At 41.0% G+C, this 18042-nt stretch overlaps 1 protein-coding gene across 2 annotated transcripts in view; it reads right to left on the reverse strand.

Moving 5' to 3' along the window:
• The window catches only part of SNAP25 (synaptosome associated protein 25), a 130879-nt gene extending 115849 nt beyond the window's left edge, over positions 1-15030 (reverse strand). Inside the window, exon 1 of one of the 2 annotated variants that reach the window (XM_088478054.1) lies at positions 14888-15030. The gene's annotated coding sequence lies outside the window, so the exon portion shown is untranslated. The remainder of the gene's footprint in view (positions 1-14887) is intronic. The other variant, XM_088478053.1, reaches the window with a different exon arrangement.
• Positions 15031-18042: the final 3012 nt, after the last annotated feature.

An 18042-nucleotide genomic window follows, 5' to 3' on the forward strand; every position in this document is an offset into this window, starting at 1 on the left:
CACCCCTTAGAGACATTTCCTGATCGCTATGCCCATGATCTGTGATGACATCTCTGGGCTTAGACAGGAATTTCTTTTGGCTACTATGATAATAACAATGTACTCCAGCAAAGCTCAAACTACAAAGCCTTGTGCAGCAGTTCATTTACTCGGCCTACAATAATGAGAGCAATCCTAAGTGAATTTCGAAGACCAGAAAAAAAAAAAAACAGCTACAGATTTACTTATATGAAAAAAAAAAACCTGTCGCCCGCAATAAACTAATTGTCATTTTTCTAACTCTGGAATTCTGAAATTGGGAAGATTGTTGCCTGACTGCAAATGACGATGACACAGAATTGCGCTGGTACATTCTAAAATAGATTTGATAACTAATATACATGAGAACCACAAAGGTAAAAAAAACAATAACGTTGATTCAGAAACACAATGGGGCAGTATTGACCGCTAGTTGACCGTAATTGTTCCTGCATTGCGTGAATGCAAATAAATGCAGATGTTAGTCTGTGTGCAGAGTTGTACACATTTCATTGACCATTCCGCCACTACCCATAAGCTCCATAGCCTCCATTATTATCAGTGTACACTTGCACCAGCCCTGGACCCTGGAGCAGAAGATCCGTCTGAAAACAGGCATAATTGTGCATACGCACAGCTCAGCATAGCCTGTCAGTACATCAGTACAACCTCAACCAGCACTACCTAAACCTACCAGCCAGTTACACACCTTCAGCTGCAAGTGTTGTACATGACCCAGCATCACCCGTAGTTGTGTGCGCTCAGCTCTGAAGCATGTGCAGGGTGAAAACACAGAAGATATGTCCACAAGAGTGACTTGCATTGAACTCAAGAGCGCGACTGGAAAACACAATGTACGCAAAGTTCGCAAACCCAAGGCAACTAGACTAGAATTTCCGGTTGCAGTTTATAAAATAAAGGCAGATAACTGATGATACATACATGCCTACTCTCCCGAAATATCTAGGAGACTTCTGGATCCACTCACTTCCCCACAGAAATGGGCAGTCCTGAGGGGGCACAAAATAATCAGTGCTTGCGTCATTTTGGACTTATCCCCACTGCACAATACCTCCCAACCGTTCTGATTTCTGTACCGATTATAGAGAACTGTCCTGTTGTCACACCCATGGGCCACATTGCCACCCTGCAGAGTGTGTTGTGGGGTGCACTCTGTCACACGGTGCTTTGAACAGCAGAGCAATGGTGAATGGATTACACGCCCATGAGCAAGTCTCCCACACTGTGCCAAGACTGTGCCAGCCCCCTGAGCACTGGGCATGAGGCCATGATCCACTTCTCGCACTCGCGCGCATGTAGTCCATGGTTCAGGTTTTGAAAAAGTTGCGAGGTATGGTTATACCATACGTTGGGTCTGGGACTCTGTGGCGGTGCTGCAGGGTTACCCTCTTCTAGTCTGTCCCATCTCTGCCGCAGTGTTGGAGGGGAGAAACCCGCCACTGAGCTTGACAGGTAAAGAATAGGTCATCCTCAATTATCTGATGGACGGACCCAGGCTTGATAAAACTCAGTTCTAGGTGTGAAACATATTGGCTTTGCTACCTCTGTAATTTTGTCACTGTTCCTGCTTCATATAAATGTTGAATCATTTTAATAAAGAAGTATGTTTTTATCTGTCTGGACGCCCCTTGTTCTTTGCTGAGGACTGTGGGGCCTTTAGGTGTCTGTACTGGCATTTTTGCTTTATGAGTTGACAAAGCACGTAACAAGAAAAGAACTGGCCACTGAGGTCTTCCTCTAACCGTGCAAGTGAAGACACCTACTGCAGCTTGCAAACAACCAGTGTTGTTTAAGATGATTGAATTGCACCACTCACAGCAATTTGCAATAAATGTGTAGCCTAATTGTCAAAAGTGGAGTGGTAAATCCTATTACAAGCCACAATTATAGCCAGTGATAGATACTATCCAGTTCTTCCTTTGCTGCTGGAAGCGTCCTTGACTCAAACTGGACAATCTCTTTGAAGCTGGCCATCAATGAGGAATCCATCATGCAGATATACTGTATATGTATCTTAGAGGAAGAAACACAACGGTGAATATTCTGCCCATTACAAGCATAGAATTTAACTGAACATAACCCAGCAAATCTGACCTATTTCCTGAGCAGCAAATCAGAGTGTCACAGTGATATTAACATTGTAAGGTGCTGTGGAAAAAGTAACTAAAAGCAATTTTCCTCAGGCACATCTCCAAGCGTTGGTGAAGTTCTTGTGTGTTTTTCCCAGCTCTGCATTTTTTTGTTTAGATTGCAATAAAGTCAAAATGTTCAAAAATAGCACAATACCATCGGGGGAAATAAAAAGCAATTAGACAATACTTACATCTAAAACACAACGCAGTGTTTTGTAAAGCAAATGTATGCGGACTCCAATAACCATTGCAATTTGAAACAGATGTTCCACATTGCCGTGTTTGTGACATATACACGGGATCCACTTGTATGCAGATTGAATCACATATAAATATATATATATATGCTTAATGAAAATCCATTGTAACAATCTATTTGAGGGAATAAAATGCTTTTCTAAATGACGTTCTCTAAGTCAGGGCATGATGCATGCATGAATAATCACAGCTACATTATAATTATTAGTTTTATCGTGACAACTCCATTATTAAGGCACTTCTATAAATGGTGATCGTTCATAAATGGAGACCTAGCAAACATGTTCCCGGGAATAAAAATCCATGTCATGTCATTTCAACTGAAATCAAAATATACTTATTAATGACATTTGTATAACACTATCAGGTTTAGTTAATAAGATGAGTTAAAGTGTTTTAATGCCAAGAATTACGATTGACTGACACAATGGACTTCCTATATGTCATACTAAGTTTTATTTATTTTATTTTTTAAAGAAAAACCTATTTGCCTTTTTATGTATCTATTCTCATATTAACTACTGGTATCTGTCACCTATTAGTCTCCTCCCCTGCAATGGTCTATGTGCTGAATCTGTCTCCTCCCTCCCACTGGTGTATGTATTGTATCTGTCTCCTCCCTCCCACTGGTGTATGTATTGTATCTGTCTCCTCCCTCCCACTGGTGTGCGTATTGTATCTGTCTTCTCCTTCCCACTGGTGTATATATTGTATCTGTCTCCTCCCTCCTACTGGTGTATGTATTGTATCTGTCTCCTCCTTCCCACTGGTGTATGTAGTGTATCTGTCTCCTCCCTCCCACTGGTGTATATATTATATCTGCCTCCTCCCTCCCACTGGTGTATGTATTGTATCTGTCTCCTCCTTCCCACTTGTGTATGTACTGTATCTGTCTCCTCCCTCCCACTGGTGTATATATTGTATCTGTCTCCTCCCTCCCACTGGTGTATGTATTCTACCTGTCTCTTCCTTCCCACTGGTGTATGTATTGTATCTGTCTCCGCCTTCTCAATGGTGTATATATTGTATCTGTCTCCTCCCTTCCACTGGTGTATGTATTGAATGTTTCTCCTCCCTCCCACTGGTGTATGTATTGTATCTGTCTCCTCCCTTCCACTGGTGTATGTATTGAATCTGTCTCCGCCTACTCAATGGTGTATATATTGTATCTGTCTCCTCCCTTCCACTGGTGTATGTATTGAATCTTTCTCCTCCCTCCCACTGGTGTATGTATTGTATCTTTCACCTCTCTCCCAATGTTGTATGTATTGTATCTGTCTCCTCCCTCCCACCAGTGTCTGTATTGTATCAGTCTCCTCCCTCCCACTGGTGTCTGTATTGTATCTGTCTCCTCTCTTCCACCAGTGTCTGTATTGTATCTGTCTCCTCCCTCCCACTTGTGTATGTATTGTATCTGTCTCCCTCCTCCCATTGGTGTATGCATTGTATCTGTCTCCTCCCTCCCATTGATGTCTGTATTGTATCTGTCTCCCTCCTCCCATTGGTGTATGTATTGTATCTGTCTCCTCCCTCCCATTGATGTCTGTATTGTATCTGTCTCCTTCTTCCCACTGGTGTATGTTTTATATCTGTCTACTCCTTCCCACTGGTGTCTGTATTGTATCTGTCTCCTCTATCCCACTGGTGTATATTTTGTATCTGTCTACTCCTTCCCACTGGTGTCTGTATTGTATCTGTCTCCTCTCTCCCACTGGTGTATGTTTTGTATCTGTCTACTCCTTCCCACTGGTGTCTGTATTGTATCTGTCTCCTCTCTCCCACTGGTGTATATTTTGTATCTGTCTACTCCTTCCCACTGGTTTCTGTATTGTATCTGTCTCCTCTCACCCACTGGTGTATGTTTTGTATCTGTCTCCTCTCTCCCACTGGTGTATATATTGTATCTGTCTCCTCCCTTCCACTGGTGTATGTACTGTATCTGTCTCCTCCCTCCCACTGGGGTATGTTTTGTATCTGTCTCCTCCTTCCCACTGGTGTATGTATTCTACCTGTCTCCTCCTTCCCACTGGTGTATATATTGTATCTGTCTCCTCCCTTCCACTGGTGAATGTATTGTATCTTTCTCCTCCCTCCCACTTCTGTATGTATAGTATCTGTCTTCTCCCTTCCACTGGTGTATATATTGTATATGTCTCCTCCCTTCCACTGGTGTATGTATTCTACCTGTCTCCTCCTTCCCACTGGTGCATGTATTGTATCTGTCTCCTCCTCCCCACTGGTGTAATTATTGTATCTTTCTCCTCTCTCCCACTGTTGTATGTATTGTATCTGTCTCCTCCCCACTGGTGTATATATTGTATCTTTCTCTTCTCTCCCACTGGTGTCTGTATTGTATCTGTCTCCTCCCTTCCACTGGTGTATGTATTGTATCTGTCTCCTCCTTCCCACTGGTGTATGTATTGTATCATTCTCCTCCCTCCCACTGGTGTATGTATTGTAATTGTCTCCTCCCTCCCACTGGTGTATGTACAGTATTGTATCTGTCTCCTCCTTCCCACTGGTGTATGTACAGTATTAGATCTTTCTCCTTTCTCCCACTTGTGTATGTATTGTATCTGTCTCCTCCCTTCCACTGGTCTTTGTATTGTATCTGTCTCCTCCTTCCCACTGGTGTATGTATTGTATCATTCTCCTCCCTCCCACTGGTGTATGTATTGTAATTGTCACCTCCCTCCCACTGGTGTATGTACAGTATTGTATCTGTCTCCTCCTTCCCACTGGTGTATGTACAGTATTAGATCTTTCTCCTCTCTCCCACTTGTGTATGTATTGTATCTGTCTCCTCCATCCCACTGGTGTTTGTATTGTATCTGTCTCCTCCTTCCCACTGGTGTATGTATTGTATCTGTCTCCTCCTTCACACTGGTGTATGTATTATGTCTGTCTCCTCCTTCTCAATGGTGTATATATTGTATCTGTCTCCTCCCTTCCACTGGTGTATGTATTGTATCTGTCTCCTCCCTTCCACTGGTGTATGTATTGTATCTTTCTCCTCCCTCTCACGGTTGTATGTATTGTATCTTTCTCCTCCATCCCACTGGTGTATGTACTGTATCTGTATCCTCCTTCCCACTGGTGTATGTATTGTATCTGCCTCCTCCCTCCCACTGGTGTATGTACTGTATCTGTCTCCTCCTTCTCAATGGTGTATATATTGTATCTGTCTCCTCCTTCCCACTGGTGTATATATTGTATCTGTCTCCTCTCTTCCACTGGTGTCTGTATTGTATCTGTCTCCTCCCTCCCATTGGTGTATGTATTGTATCCATCTCCTCCCTCCCATTGATGTCTGTATTGTATCTGTCTCCTCCCTCCCATTGATGTCTGTATTGTATCTGTCTCCTCCTTCCCACTGGTGTCTGTATTGTATCTTTCTCCTCCCTCCCACTGGTGTCTGTATTGTATCTGTCTCCTCCTTCCCACTGGTGTCTGTATTGTATCTGTCTCCTCTCTCCCACTGGTGTATGTTTTGTATCTGTCTCCTCCCTCCCACTGGTGTATATATTGTATCTGTCTCCTCTCTCCCACTGGTGTATGTATTGTATCTTTCTCCTCTTTCTCAATAGTGTATATATTGTATCTGTCTCCTCCCTTCCACTGGTGTACATATTGTATCTGTCTCCTCCTTCCCACTGGTGTATACATTGTATCTGTCTCCTCCTTCCCACTGGTGTATGTATTGTATCTGTCTGCTCCCTCTCACTGGTGTACGTATTGTATCTGTCTACTCCCTCCCACTGGTGTATGTACTGTATCTGTCTTCTCCCTCCCACTGGTGTATGTACTGTATCTGTCTCCTCCCTCCCACTGGTGTATGTATTGTATCTGTCTCCTCCTTCCACTGGTGTATGTATTGTATCTGTCTCCTCCTTCCCACTGGTGTATGTATTGTATCTGTCTCCTCCCTTCCACTGGTGTATGTATTGTATCTGTCTCCTCCTTCCCACTGGTGTATGTATTGTATCTGTCTCAATTCCACTGGTGTCTGTATTGTATCTGTCTCCGTCCTCACACTGGTGTACGAACTGTATCTGTCTCCTCCTCCCCACTGGTGTATGTACTGTATCTGACTCCTCCCTCCCACTGGTGTATGTATTGTATCTGTCTCCTCTCTCCCACTGGTGTACGTACTGTATCTGTCTCCTCCCTTCCACTAGTGCATGTATTGTATCTTTCTCCTCCTTCTCAATAGTGTATATATTGTATCTGTCTCCTCCCTTCCACTGGTGCATGTACTGTATCTGTCTCCTCCATTCCACTGGTGTATGTATTGTATCTGTCTCCTCCCTTCCACGGTTGTATGTATTGTATCTTTCTCCTCCATCCCACTGGTGTTTGTACTGTATCTGTCTTCTCCATTCCACTGGTGTATGTATTGTATCTTTCTCCTCCCTCTCACGGTTGTATGTATTGTATCTTTCTCCTCCATCCCACTGGTGTATGTATTGTATCTGTCTCCTCCTTCCCACTGGTGCATGTATTGTATCTGCCTCCTCCCTCCCACTGGTGTACGTACTGTATCTGTCTCCTCCTTCTCAATAGTGTATATATTGTATCTGTCTCCTCCCTTCCACTGGTGCATGTATTGTATCTTTCTCCTCCTTCTCAATAGTGTATATACTGTATCTGTCTCCTACCTTCCACTGGTGCATGTACTGTATCTGTCTCCTCCCTCCCACTGGTGTATGTACTGTATCTGTCTCCTCCCTTCTACTGGTGCATGTATTGTATCTGTCTCCTCCCTCCCACTGGTGTATGTATTGTATCTGTCTCCTCCCTCCCACTGGTGTATGTACTGTATCTGTCTCCTCCTTCCCACTGGTGTATGTACTGTATCTGTCTCCTCCCTCTCAGTGGTCATTTCTGGCTTTGCTGCATCTCGCCCAAGAAGTGTAAGCAGGGCTGCATTGAGGTAGACATGGGCTTGGGGCTGAAAATAATAAATATTGAGAAGCAGAGCAGGTGTGACCAGTAATGTGTGGGTGTGACCAGTGACATGTGCACCTTTACACTAAGAGACCCAATGTCACCGCAGATATGTAGGAGTAGAAAAATTGCATCATTGTGTGCGAAACATAAAATATTAATGTAATACCTATGATTTATGGCTGACCGTGTGGCCAACTGGTGGCCGGTTATCATCATGCTGTCATGAAACTGGGACTTTTTGTTTGTGGAGGCCTGGGGCTGTAGTCCCATCTGCCCCATTAACAATCTGGTCCTGAGCCTAATGTAATAATACTGTTACTACTTAGGACCTGCAGACCTCACCTTCCTGATTTATCCAGTCCAATATGTCAGGTATACCCTTAGGCATTTGGCCAAATAGTGACACTTCTGAAATAGTAGGACACACTACGATACCCATCACACCAACTAATGACTTCAGCTTCTAATACTGTAACATATGGGCTGATTCTGAATTAAACGCTACTTTGACCACGTCAGTGCCTTATGCCAAAGTCGCTTCTGCAACTTCATGCTAATGCTAATATAAGCACTTCCGCTGGTGTACAGCCATGAGCATGAATGCACAATGGCTGGGCCACCCATCGGAAGCACCATCAAGACTTGCACCAGCCCCATACTCGGTGCAGAGGCTCCGTCAGAGTATGGCCTCCAATGTACATGATTAAGCATCTGAGTCCTAAATCACTCCTGCGACACGTTGTGGCTGATCTGTGCAAATGAGAGGGTGGAGTCAGATTGAGCACCTCCCTTTTTGGTGAAAAAGGGAAATTTTCCCCAAATTATTTCATTTTTTAAAACAAACTGTATGACAAGTCCTTATATCATGGTCTTGGAACACACAGAAACATTGAGTTACCTCCCTGTTTAATCATAATTTATTGAAGAGTTTTAGCGGCTGCACTGCTTCCGGTATACATTCCAGGCTGGAACACTAATTGTTTGGCACATTTTTTGACACGTGGTTTGATGTAGTATAAATTCAGGGAGGCAGTGCTGTAATTCTTTCCTGAAATTCTATTTCTATGCTGACTTGATGTGCTGATGGAGTCTTGACAAAGGTTCTCAGGGATCGAATCGTCAACTAACACAATGGTATGGACGCCTTATAAACATTCTCTGCTATAATCTTGTGAATGCCCTACCCTCTGTACACTGGAAATCCTGTTATGTATTTATGGACTATTTGTGAATAGACCTTGGAGGCAGTACCCCAGTGAGTTGCATGTGACCGCTCAATAGTCCTTCATCAATGTGACAAGATCACTACTATGCGCTGTTGTCAAAGTTTAGAAATCCATGTTTGGCTACAAGTTGGCTTCGATCCTCCCACTTCAGCCTTGTTTAGAAATAAGGAGGCAATAACTGATTGACATAATACTATGTAACATTTAACATTTTAATGCTGATTGGCTACAGGTACAGTAGTTAAATCTCCCATCAATGCAGATTCTGCAAGTTCATATGTCCCCAGTTATGAACAATGAATGCAGAAGTCCCTCTGGCCTTAATCAAATGTCAGGCCACAACAAAGTCGGATGTCTTACTGCATCCAATCCACCATCGGACACTTATGCTGTAATAATGGCCTGAAATTACATCATTACTATCTTGTTAAGATGTAGGTTCTCAGAGAAAACACCAAACGAATGACTTTCAAGCAAGAACTGAAATGATTTGAGTCATTTCTGTGATCTTGAGAAATTCAAATATTAGTCTGATGACTTAAGAAATAATGAAGACATAATTAATTATATAAAATGTAAGACACCATATACAGTGCAGTGTATGTAAATTCAATTACAAGACCTGCAAAGATAAAAATAAAAATTGAAAACTGCCCCTTAAGGTTGTTCCAAGAATGAAAATAAAATATAAGACTTTAAGCAAATTTTCATCTGGTTACAAAAACATTACAGTACATTATCCAAAGCTGTTAGCATCTGAGTCAGTAACTAGTGATATCTCTTAGCAATGAGCCAGTTTCTTGTCACATTGTCATATATAATAGCTCAACCAAGAAAATGGCTGCCTCAGCTGTGTATATGAATCCAAGATACTGTACTCATTTGCTGTTTGATTCTGGGGTGACTGAAGGACAGATTGTTAAATCATCGTACACTGTTAATCGTTATATCATCATGTCTTATTACTTTTACCTTTTATGCTTAGCATAACACTTTTGATCTTATTGTATTAATTGCATAAATCATATAAAAGATACCATTATCACAAATTATAGTGATTAATGGGTAAATGGAACAATATATAGATAAATAAATGGCCACATTATGTGTATTAATGTATGAAACCATTACAAAGCTCAGAGCAGTATTTGCCCTAAATCCATGCCTGCCTTCATGTCCTGTATTTTATGTAATAGCAGTGGACATCACAGTGCATTTATTTGTATCACGTGATAGTATACAGTAGTACAAACTGCAAGACAACAATCATTTTTAGTTGCATTAGCACAAGCAGTACTGCATATGGTATTACAGCCCTCTATAATGTAATACAAGCCAAAACTACAAAACGCACCTTTGGGTACTGCAGCACAAGCAATATATGGATTAGTCCTCCCTTACCTTTAACATAAGTGCAATGCAAGCAATTGCATGTGAAAATCAATTATAATCTATGGGGCCTATTCATTAATATTAGATTTATTTAAAGCTAGCGCTAGCAAACGAGGCCAGGCACATGAGAATAATGTGATGTCTCTGATATCTCCTGCATGAGGCTATTCTTAAATATCCCTGATACCTCAATTATTAGGAAATTTCCATTGATTTCAAGGAAAATGGGGTTCTATAAATAGGTGCCCATGTGTCTATTCTCTTTTGCGCCCTCCAGTATGTGTTTGTGTTGTAGCACTTATTTTGAATTTAATTTGTTACAGTTCAGCGCATTTAAAGCATGCCAATTCCACTGCAAAAGTCCATTGACCTCTATGGGGACGGCATTTTATACATGTCCACTAGGAGTTAATGTGAATGGTTTATCCAGCGTTGTTTCATTTTTTCCATTCATTCCTATGGCTTATTCAGTCCTATGGCCCATTCATTTCAATGTGGTTTTGTCATACAATAAGAATTTAAATGAATTGGACAAAGGCATGAATGGTGTATCACTGCACTGGTAACTGGTTTTTGCCGATAATTGTAGGTACTCAATTAAATTCTATTGACAAGTGATCAAATCAGGGTATTCCTGGGACTCCCTTCACCATCATAAAGCTGCTTGTGATTGGCTGAGCAGCTAAGGGGCGTCCAGGTCAATCGATTCTTCTGTTATTCTTCAGTAGGACTCAAAGTGGAGTAGTTCACAGTATTTCTCATATATTTTTTTTCCAATGGATTAAAAGAAGATTTCCTTGGACTGGATTTAAAAATCAAGATTTGATTTGGATTTCTCTTTGGATTAAAATGCCATAATCTGATTTACATTGGATTACGTATAAAGGATATTTTCTATTGGATAACAAAAAGATTTCCCTTTGGGATAAAACATTCAATATGTATGACTGGTTTAAAAATGCAACAGTTCCTACTGGATGAAAATAATATTTTATTTTAATAGTAAAGTAGTAAATAAGGATATCTGTGAGTGTGTTATTTAATTAACATTTATTTTTTTATAATGTGTCTTTTTTGTATTTGTACTATGTTTGTATAACAGACAGGGTTCTAATTAATGGACGCCTTACCATTTTACAGGGAGCCATGGCAAAGTTGCAAAGCCAGGGGTCCCAATACTCCATATTACCTGGTACCCACAGGCAAGGGGTGTCAAGAAGAGCCCATGCACTTTTCAGAAGTGGCTGGTAGTATCAGGGAGTTGGGTGCTGTTTTTGCACCCTTCCAACAAAGGCGCAATTCGGCACTCGACAGACTGGGCCTGGGTCTGCTATTACAGAGGAACCCGACACTACAGGTTTGTATATTAAATAACCTAGGCTGTTTAAAATGTCTATGTCCTGGAAGCCCCATTGAAAGGAGTGGGCTATTGAAATGAATGGGAAAAGATCTTGATGCTTGCATCTGGAGGCATTTGCAAGGACATGCGAACAGATCTAGTGCATACAACAGCGGGCCGGGTATACAGCAAGTGAACTAAATTGATGTCTATAAGCCTCTTCAAATGCGGTTTGTACTTGATTTTTTAATGGAAATGCAATACGGATGAGTAAATGGACTTATAAATACATTAACATAGATGAGCTACACAATTAAATATTTCTGCATACTTTCGCTGCCATTTACACCCATCCTTCGGATAAGTTCTGACCTTCATCTCAAGACATTAAATATGTAAGATGTTGTCTAGTTGACATTTTCATACTGTGCGTAAATCAAGAATAATAGCTGTATCTGCCTCCTTAAATTACACTGATACTATAATGCATTTAGCTTGAGTTACAATTAAGTAATACATATACAATGGTAAAATGTCTAACTTGATTGAGGGCATATTGATTTGCTGACTATGCAAATACATCTGACCTTATCTAATAAAATTTTCTAGGAAACTTACTACGCAGCATTTCCCACTAATTACATTTTACTAACAAAACTGGCCCAGAGAATAAATGGGTAAGGCGCCAATCCCATGCATACATTTATTAGTGCCCTAATTTTGTCCTTCTCTTCCACTAAAAGGCACAACTACATTTTATATGTTATAATTCCAATAGTATTGGCTTAAACTATTGATAACAGTGGCCTGTTTTATTCCAATTCTGGATGTTAGAAATTCGGTACATAATACAGTTGTGAAACAGCTATAATAATAAAAAAGAAAATATAACATATTTACCTCACTATAAAATATATGACATCACATTGGATACGTACAATTACAGAATGAATAATAATAGCATTATCTGCCCAGAAAGTGATTAGTATTCATGATATTTAGTTATCTTATTCATTGGATGTACCAAGGGAACTCATTTTTTTGTGAGGTGTTGACCTATTGATCTCAACAGACACAAGAAAATAATATATGATATAGCTCTTATTACCATCACATAGTCTCAGCATTTGGATTGCATTACATTTTGCATACCTACAATATTGCACCATATGATGCATTGAAAATACCCTATGTCTTCCTCATTCTAAGAGCAACTCTTTTTCTCCTGACCTGTACATAAATGTTCTGCAATAGAAATTTATGTATGCAAACTCATATTAGTCTTCATATTGCTACACTTATTGCAATCTGTTCCAATATCAGATTAATAATTTAAGTTAACATGTTGTCAATAGCCAGTTATTTTAAACTCCTGACGTATAATAAGAAAACCATTTCAAATGCATCTTATTCTACTATAATATTATTCAAGACATCGATAATTCACAATATAATGATATATTAACTAAAATCTACATGTTATATACCACTGAAATGTCTACTGTATGTAGATATCATTTTGTGTTGTCCTTTGTGCTGGTTCTCAATTCTCATACACTTGATTAAGTGAAAGACTCTTTTCAACATGTAATGCATTTCAACACTATTCCAGACTCAAAGGTGGAGCTGTATTGTATTATACATTATACATTGTGCCTGCTGTAAATCTGACACTATATTAATATACGTCCGAAACATTCACATCGTGTAATACCATAATGATATTATTTTACACACAGAAGTGGGATTTTCTTAGATTTACAAAATATTTACAAGTATTTACATTTTTTGTGAGTGTGTGTGTCTGCATAATGTACAAATGAGAGCCTCTGCTTCCCCAATATATATAAAAATACTGTATATCCCTGTACACTGCCCCATTCTCATCAAAGCTCACTGCACTGAGGCTGTGATCGGGTGGGGTCCTCTACAGTCTTCCCAGAAAATACCACAGGCGAGATTGCTTTTTTTTTTTTCCCTTCTCATCCCCCACCTTGTAATTAAAGCGATCTGTTTACTGTGTACCTGCTGGTTAATGCCTGTTTTTCTTTTTTCAAGACAATCAGTAAACTGCCCTTTAACAACTGACGCACAATTAAGTGTGCACAGCTATAATGAGTGCCCTGTCGTTTTGATTTTATATCGCAACCTACCATGCCGGCTGGTAAAAGTAATCTGTTCATAAAGGAAAATTGCCCAGGGTTGGGACACCAATGTACTAAGAATATCAGCATTGTGCTGTGCTGGGGATAGATCTGCATAACAATCACATATAGATCTTTTTGAACGCCACATGGGAAGCAAGCCTCATCTTTATAAACAAATCTGCTGCATCTGTGGCATTGACTCTCTGGAGGTGCTTTGGTCTGCCTCCCTCTGAGCTATAATGCAGATCCTCCCCCCCCCCCCTCCTTCTTGCTTTCCTTTCTCACTAGTGGGCAACAAAACCAGCAGTAATTACTAATGCCCCAGCACGTAGATCTGTCATCCTCAGAGGTGCCTCTTTTTTTTTTTGACGCAACTACGCAGAAATGTCTGGACGTGCAGCCAGGAGAAAACCCTCCCTGTGTGATCGCCCAAGCCGAGGGGGCTCTCTAAAAAGAATACATATTTATGTCTTAACAGTTAGTTCTATAACGTACAAATATTACCCCTCACTTTTACAGATGCTATTTCAGTCATTCAATTGAACAATGCCTATACACACAATCATAGTCCGATGTTCTCCTACACATGATATATAGTGACCAAATTATTTACTGAAATTCTCCAAAGCTGCTGTTTAGAACCAGGGGTATGTGGGTGATACTTTAATACAGGACTAGGATGTGGGTTTATCTGCAGGGTGATGCACTGTACAGGTGGGAGTTGGCTGGGTGATACTTTGTTATAGGACTAGGATGTGGATCTATCTGCAGGGTAATGCAATGTATAGGTGGGAGCTGGCTGGGTGATACTTTGTTATAGGACTAGGATGTGGATCTATCTGCAGGGTGGTGCACTGTATAGGTGGGAGCTGGCTGGGTGATACTTTGTTACAGGCTAGGATGTGGATCTATCTGCAGGGTGATGCACTGTATAGGTGGGAGCTGGCTGGGTGATACTTTGTTACAGGCTAGGATGTGGATCTATATGCAGGGTAATGCACGGTATAGGTGCCAGCTGCCTGGGAGATAGATACTGCAGGAGAGCCCTGCACTATAGCTCTGCAGTGGAGCTGTCCACCTTGCTGCGGTGCTGAAACCGCCCACACCAGCACACAGCGTACAGCTCACCATGCAGGGCACCAGGCAGCCTCGAGGGTTGCAGGAACCTGGCTCAGGGCTTGTGGCAATCACTGCAGCACGTCTCACTACCAAGCAGCTGGGCTTAAAAAGCCACTGCAGAGAGAGCTACGATGCAGCCATTCAGGTTAAACAGCAAGACCAGATTTGTTTGCTACATCATCAGCTGCCTGCTAAGAGGACTTCCCTTCTGCCCCTTAACGCAGCTGCAGAAACCTATAACACATAAGTGCACTAAATATCAGGGTTACAAAGCATTTTCCTTACCTTGTGCAATGTGTATCCAGCAGAAGTAGGTGCTGGAGAAGAATCTGACTCCTTATGGAGGATGTAGCTGCAGGGGAGGCAAGAACCACCGTTCCTGACCTCCTCCAGTCTTCTTCTTCAATGGGAAATAAAAAGGAGCTCTGCCCTTATCAAAGATGGCCGTCCTTCTTGACGTCAGCAGCTTTTAATAGACATCTATCATGGGGCGGAGGGTGTGTGGGGAGGGGGAAGGCTGCTGCTGGAGAGGCTTGAGTCACCGTCTGCCTGTGCAAGCAATGCTGCACTACATCGCATTCTGTTTTTGGTTAAAAAAAAAATGTGTATTTTGTTAATACCTTTAAAAAATAAACGGATGCAGACGGCTAAACTGGGTGAGATGCATTATTCTGCAATGCATTAAAAACTGGCGTTGTCTTTTTTTTAGTGGGCTGCAGGGAGATTTATTATGAATTAAATTGAGCTAAAGCTGCTGCACTGATTTATTTTCGCCAAAGGGGTGGTCTGAAGGGATATCCCTCTCTTGTGTCTGCTCCATATATGGATAACCTACGTGTACAGCTAATATACACAGGTTTTTTAAGTGAATTCTATTTCCCTAAGGATTAAATATGCTAAAAAAAATCTATTCATAAGGAAAATGCAGTCGTCATCCTTGGGGCTGTGCAGGGGATGCTAGAAGAATGCTCGAAAATCTATATTCAAGATATAAGCAAGCTGAACATTGTACAGTGCTGTAGAAAACATTCTTTCATAGAGACTGTAGCACGTATCATAGGTGAGAATGGGATTACAGCAAGATATTCCATGTTATGTGTCAGCATTTATTAGACTGTTCAATTGTTCAGTGAATAATCCTTACACTATCATACAGCAGTCATTTGATTACTTACATGATATTTCATGTAATCTGCCCAGTTGTATAATATGCCATTATTAAATGGCTGTGGGTAAAAGAGAGCTCCAAATTAAATACATTTGAAAAAGGGGAACCCACCGAAAAATCCGGGTCTATACTAAATGCATTAAAAAAGATGGATCCACAGGAAAATACAATCCAAACAAAATAAACACAAAAAGCCAGATTCGCATGAAAAAAACCGGATCCATACTAAATACACAGAAAAAGGCAGATCCACCAAAACACCAGATCCATACTAAATACTGTATACAGAAAAGGCCAGATCCAAACTAAATACTGTATACAGTAAAAGCTGGATACATTTAAATTCTGTATACAAAAAACACCAGATCGATACTAAATACTGTATACAGAAAAAGTCAGATCCATACTAAATTCTGTATACAGAAAAGGTCAGATCCAAACTAAATACTGTATACAGTAAAAGCTGGATACATTTAAATTCTGTATACAAAAAAAAACAGATCCATACTAAATACTGTATACAGAAAAAGCCAGATCCATACTAAATACTGTATACAGAAAAAGCCAGATCCATACTAAATTCTGTATACAGAAAAAGCCAGATCCAAACTAAATACTGTACACAGAAGTTAGATCCTTACTAAATACAGGTTGTGTACGGGATGTCGGCACTCGGTATCCCGACGGCCAGAATCCCGACACAGGCATCCCGACCAGGTTACAATCCCAACGGGGAGAGGCGAGTATCCTAACCTAACCCTCCTTCCATGGTGCCTAACCATAACCACCCCGCCTAGTGCCTAAACCTATCCTCCCCCTCCCCTGTGCCTAACCCTCTCCCTAGTGCCTATCCCTAACCCCCAACCCACCCCATAAGCCCGCTACTTACCTTCGCATGTTGGCGATGGGATTTTGACAGGTTTCGGGATTCCAGCACCGGTATTCTAAGCGCCGGCATGCTGCACGTCGGGATGCTGAACATATCCCAGGTCTAGTGTTAGATGAGGCTAGTTGTTACAAAAATACAGAAATTCAAATATCTCAAAAATTTACAAACAAAACAGTATTCTTCTCTTTATATTGGGTGTAAGTTACATCCAATAATTATTATTAACAATGAAAAACATGTTTTTCAGAACAAAAATAATCATAATCTGCCCCCATCAAGGGTAGGTTGTTACAGGGTTGGGGCAGGTTGTTACGGGTTTGGAGCAAATTGTTACAGATAAAATAATCTATACAAAATCTTAATATAAAAAGCGTTCATTAGAAAACTTTGTACGTTTATCACAAAATCACATTTGGCATATATTTGGTATATAGTCTGATGACAATAACAGACATCACTCATCGTCTTCACTGCTGATTTCTGATTCGCTATTAGTGCAAGTAAATGCTACTGCATCACCTCTTACACAAGCAATATGAGCCCACCCTTACATGCAATACACTGGACCCCCTCCTGGCCAGGTTTTGACAGATTGTAACTCTTAGCACACATTATACAGAAACACTCGTCTTCAGAACTCGATGATGTTTTGGCTACTTTTCTTTATCAGATTTTGATGTCATCTTCTTAGTCTTTTTATTTTTGCCTTCAATCCAGATTAAAGATTTCTTAACTTTCTGTAGTTTTGCCTCATTTTTTAATTTTTATATTTGCCTCTAGTTCTAGCTGGTCTTTAATGCATAGTTGCCTACCTTTGGCTTCTCCTCCCCGGGAGAAGCCTTAGTAGGAGAAGCAGGTGGGCTGGGATGGGGCGGGGCCTGACAGTTTGCATCATTATGCCCCACCCCCTTTGCTGCAAATTGTCGCGATTGGTTTAAATTTAAATAGGGGGCAGGGCTAAATGAAGCGATTCACTGAGAATCACGTCATTAAGCCCCCTTCCTACACGGGGACCTGTGATCGCCGTGGAAATTCTCCCCATCTGCCCACTTCACTAGGAAGTGGGCAGCATGCGGGAGAAGTGCCTATTCTTACAGGGGTTCAGGGGGTTACCCGAAAAATCGTGAGCCTCTCGCGAAAACCGGGAAGGTAGGCATGTATGCTTTAATGGTAGTGTCAATGACAAACAACTTGCCCCCGATATTGTGTAACAACTTGCCCCAAGTGACATCAGATAACCAAGATGGCCACAGTTCGATTTCTGTGCTTCAATTCATGATTATAACAATGATAATAAATACACTAATGGTCTGTGATTCTAACAAAATGAATGATAAACCCCTTACCTACCTTACCCTAACAGTCTAGCCAAGGTACGACTTC

Source organism: Taudactylus pleione, unplaced genomic scaffold (genome assembly GCF_031769625.1).
Source record: "Taudactylus pleione unplaced genomic scaffold, aTauple2 ptg000206l, whole genome shotgun sequence".
NCBI classification, from domain to species: domain Eukaryota; kingdom Metazoa; phylum Chordata; class Amphibia; order Anura; family Myobatrachidae; genus Taudactylus; species Taudactylus pleione.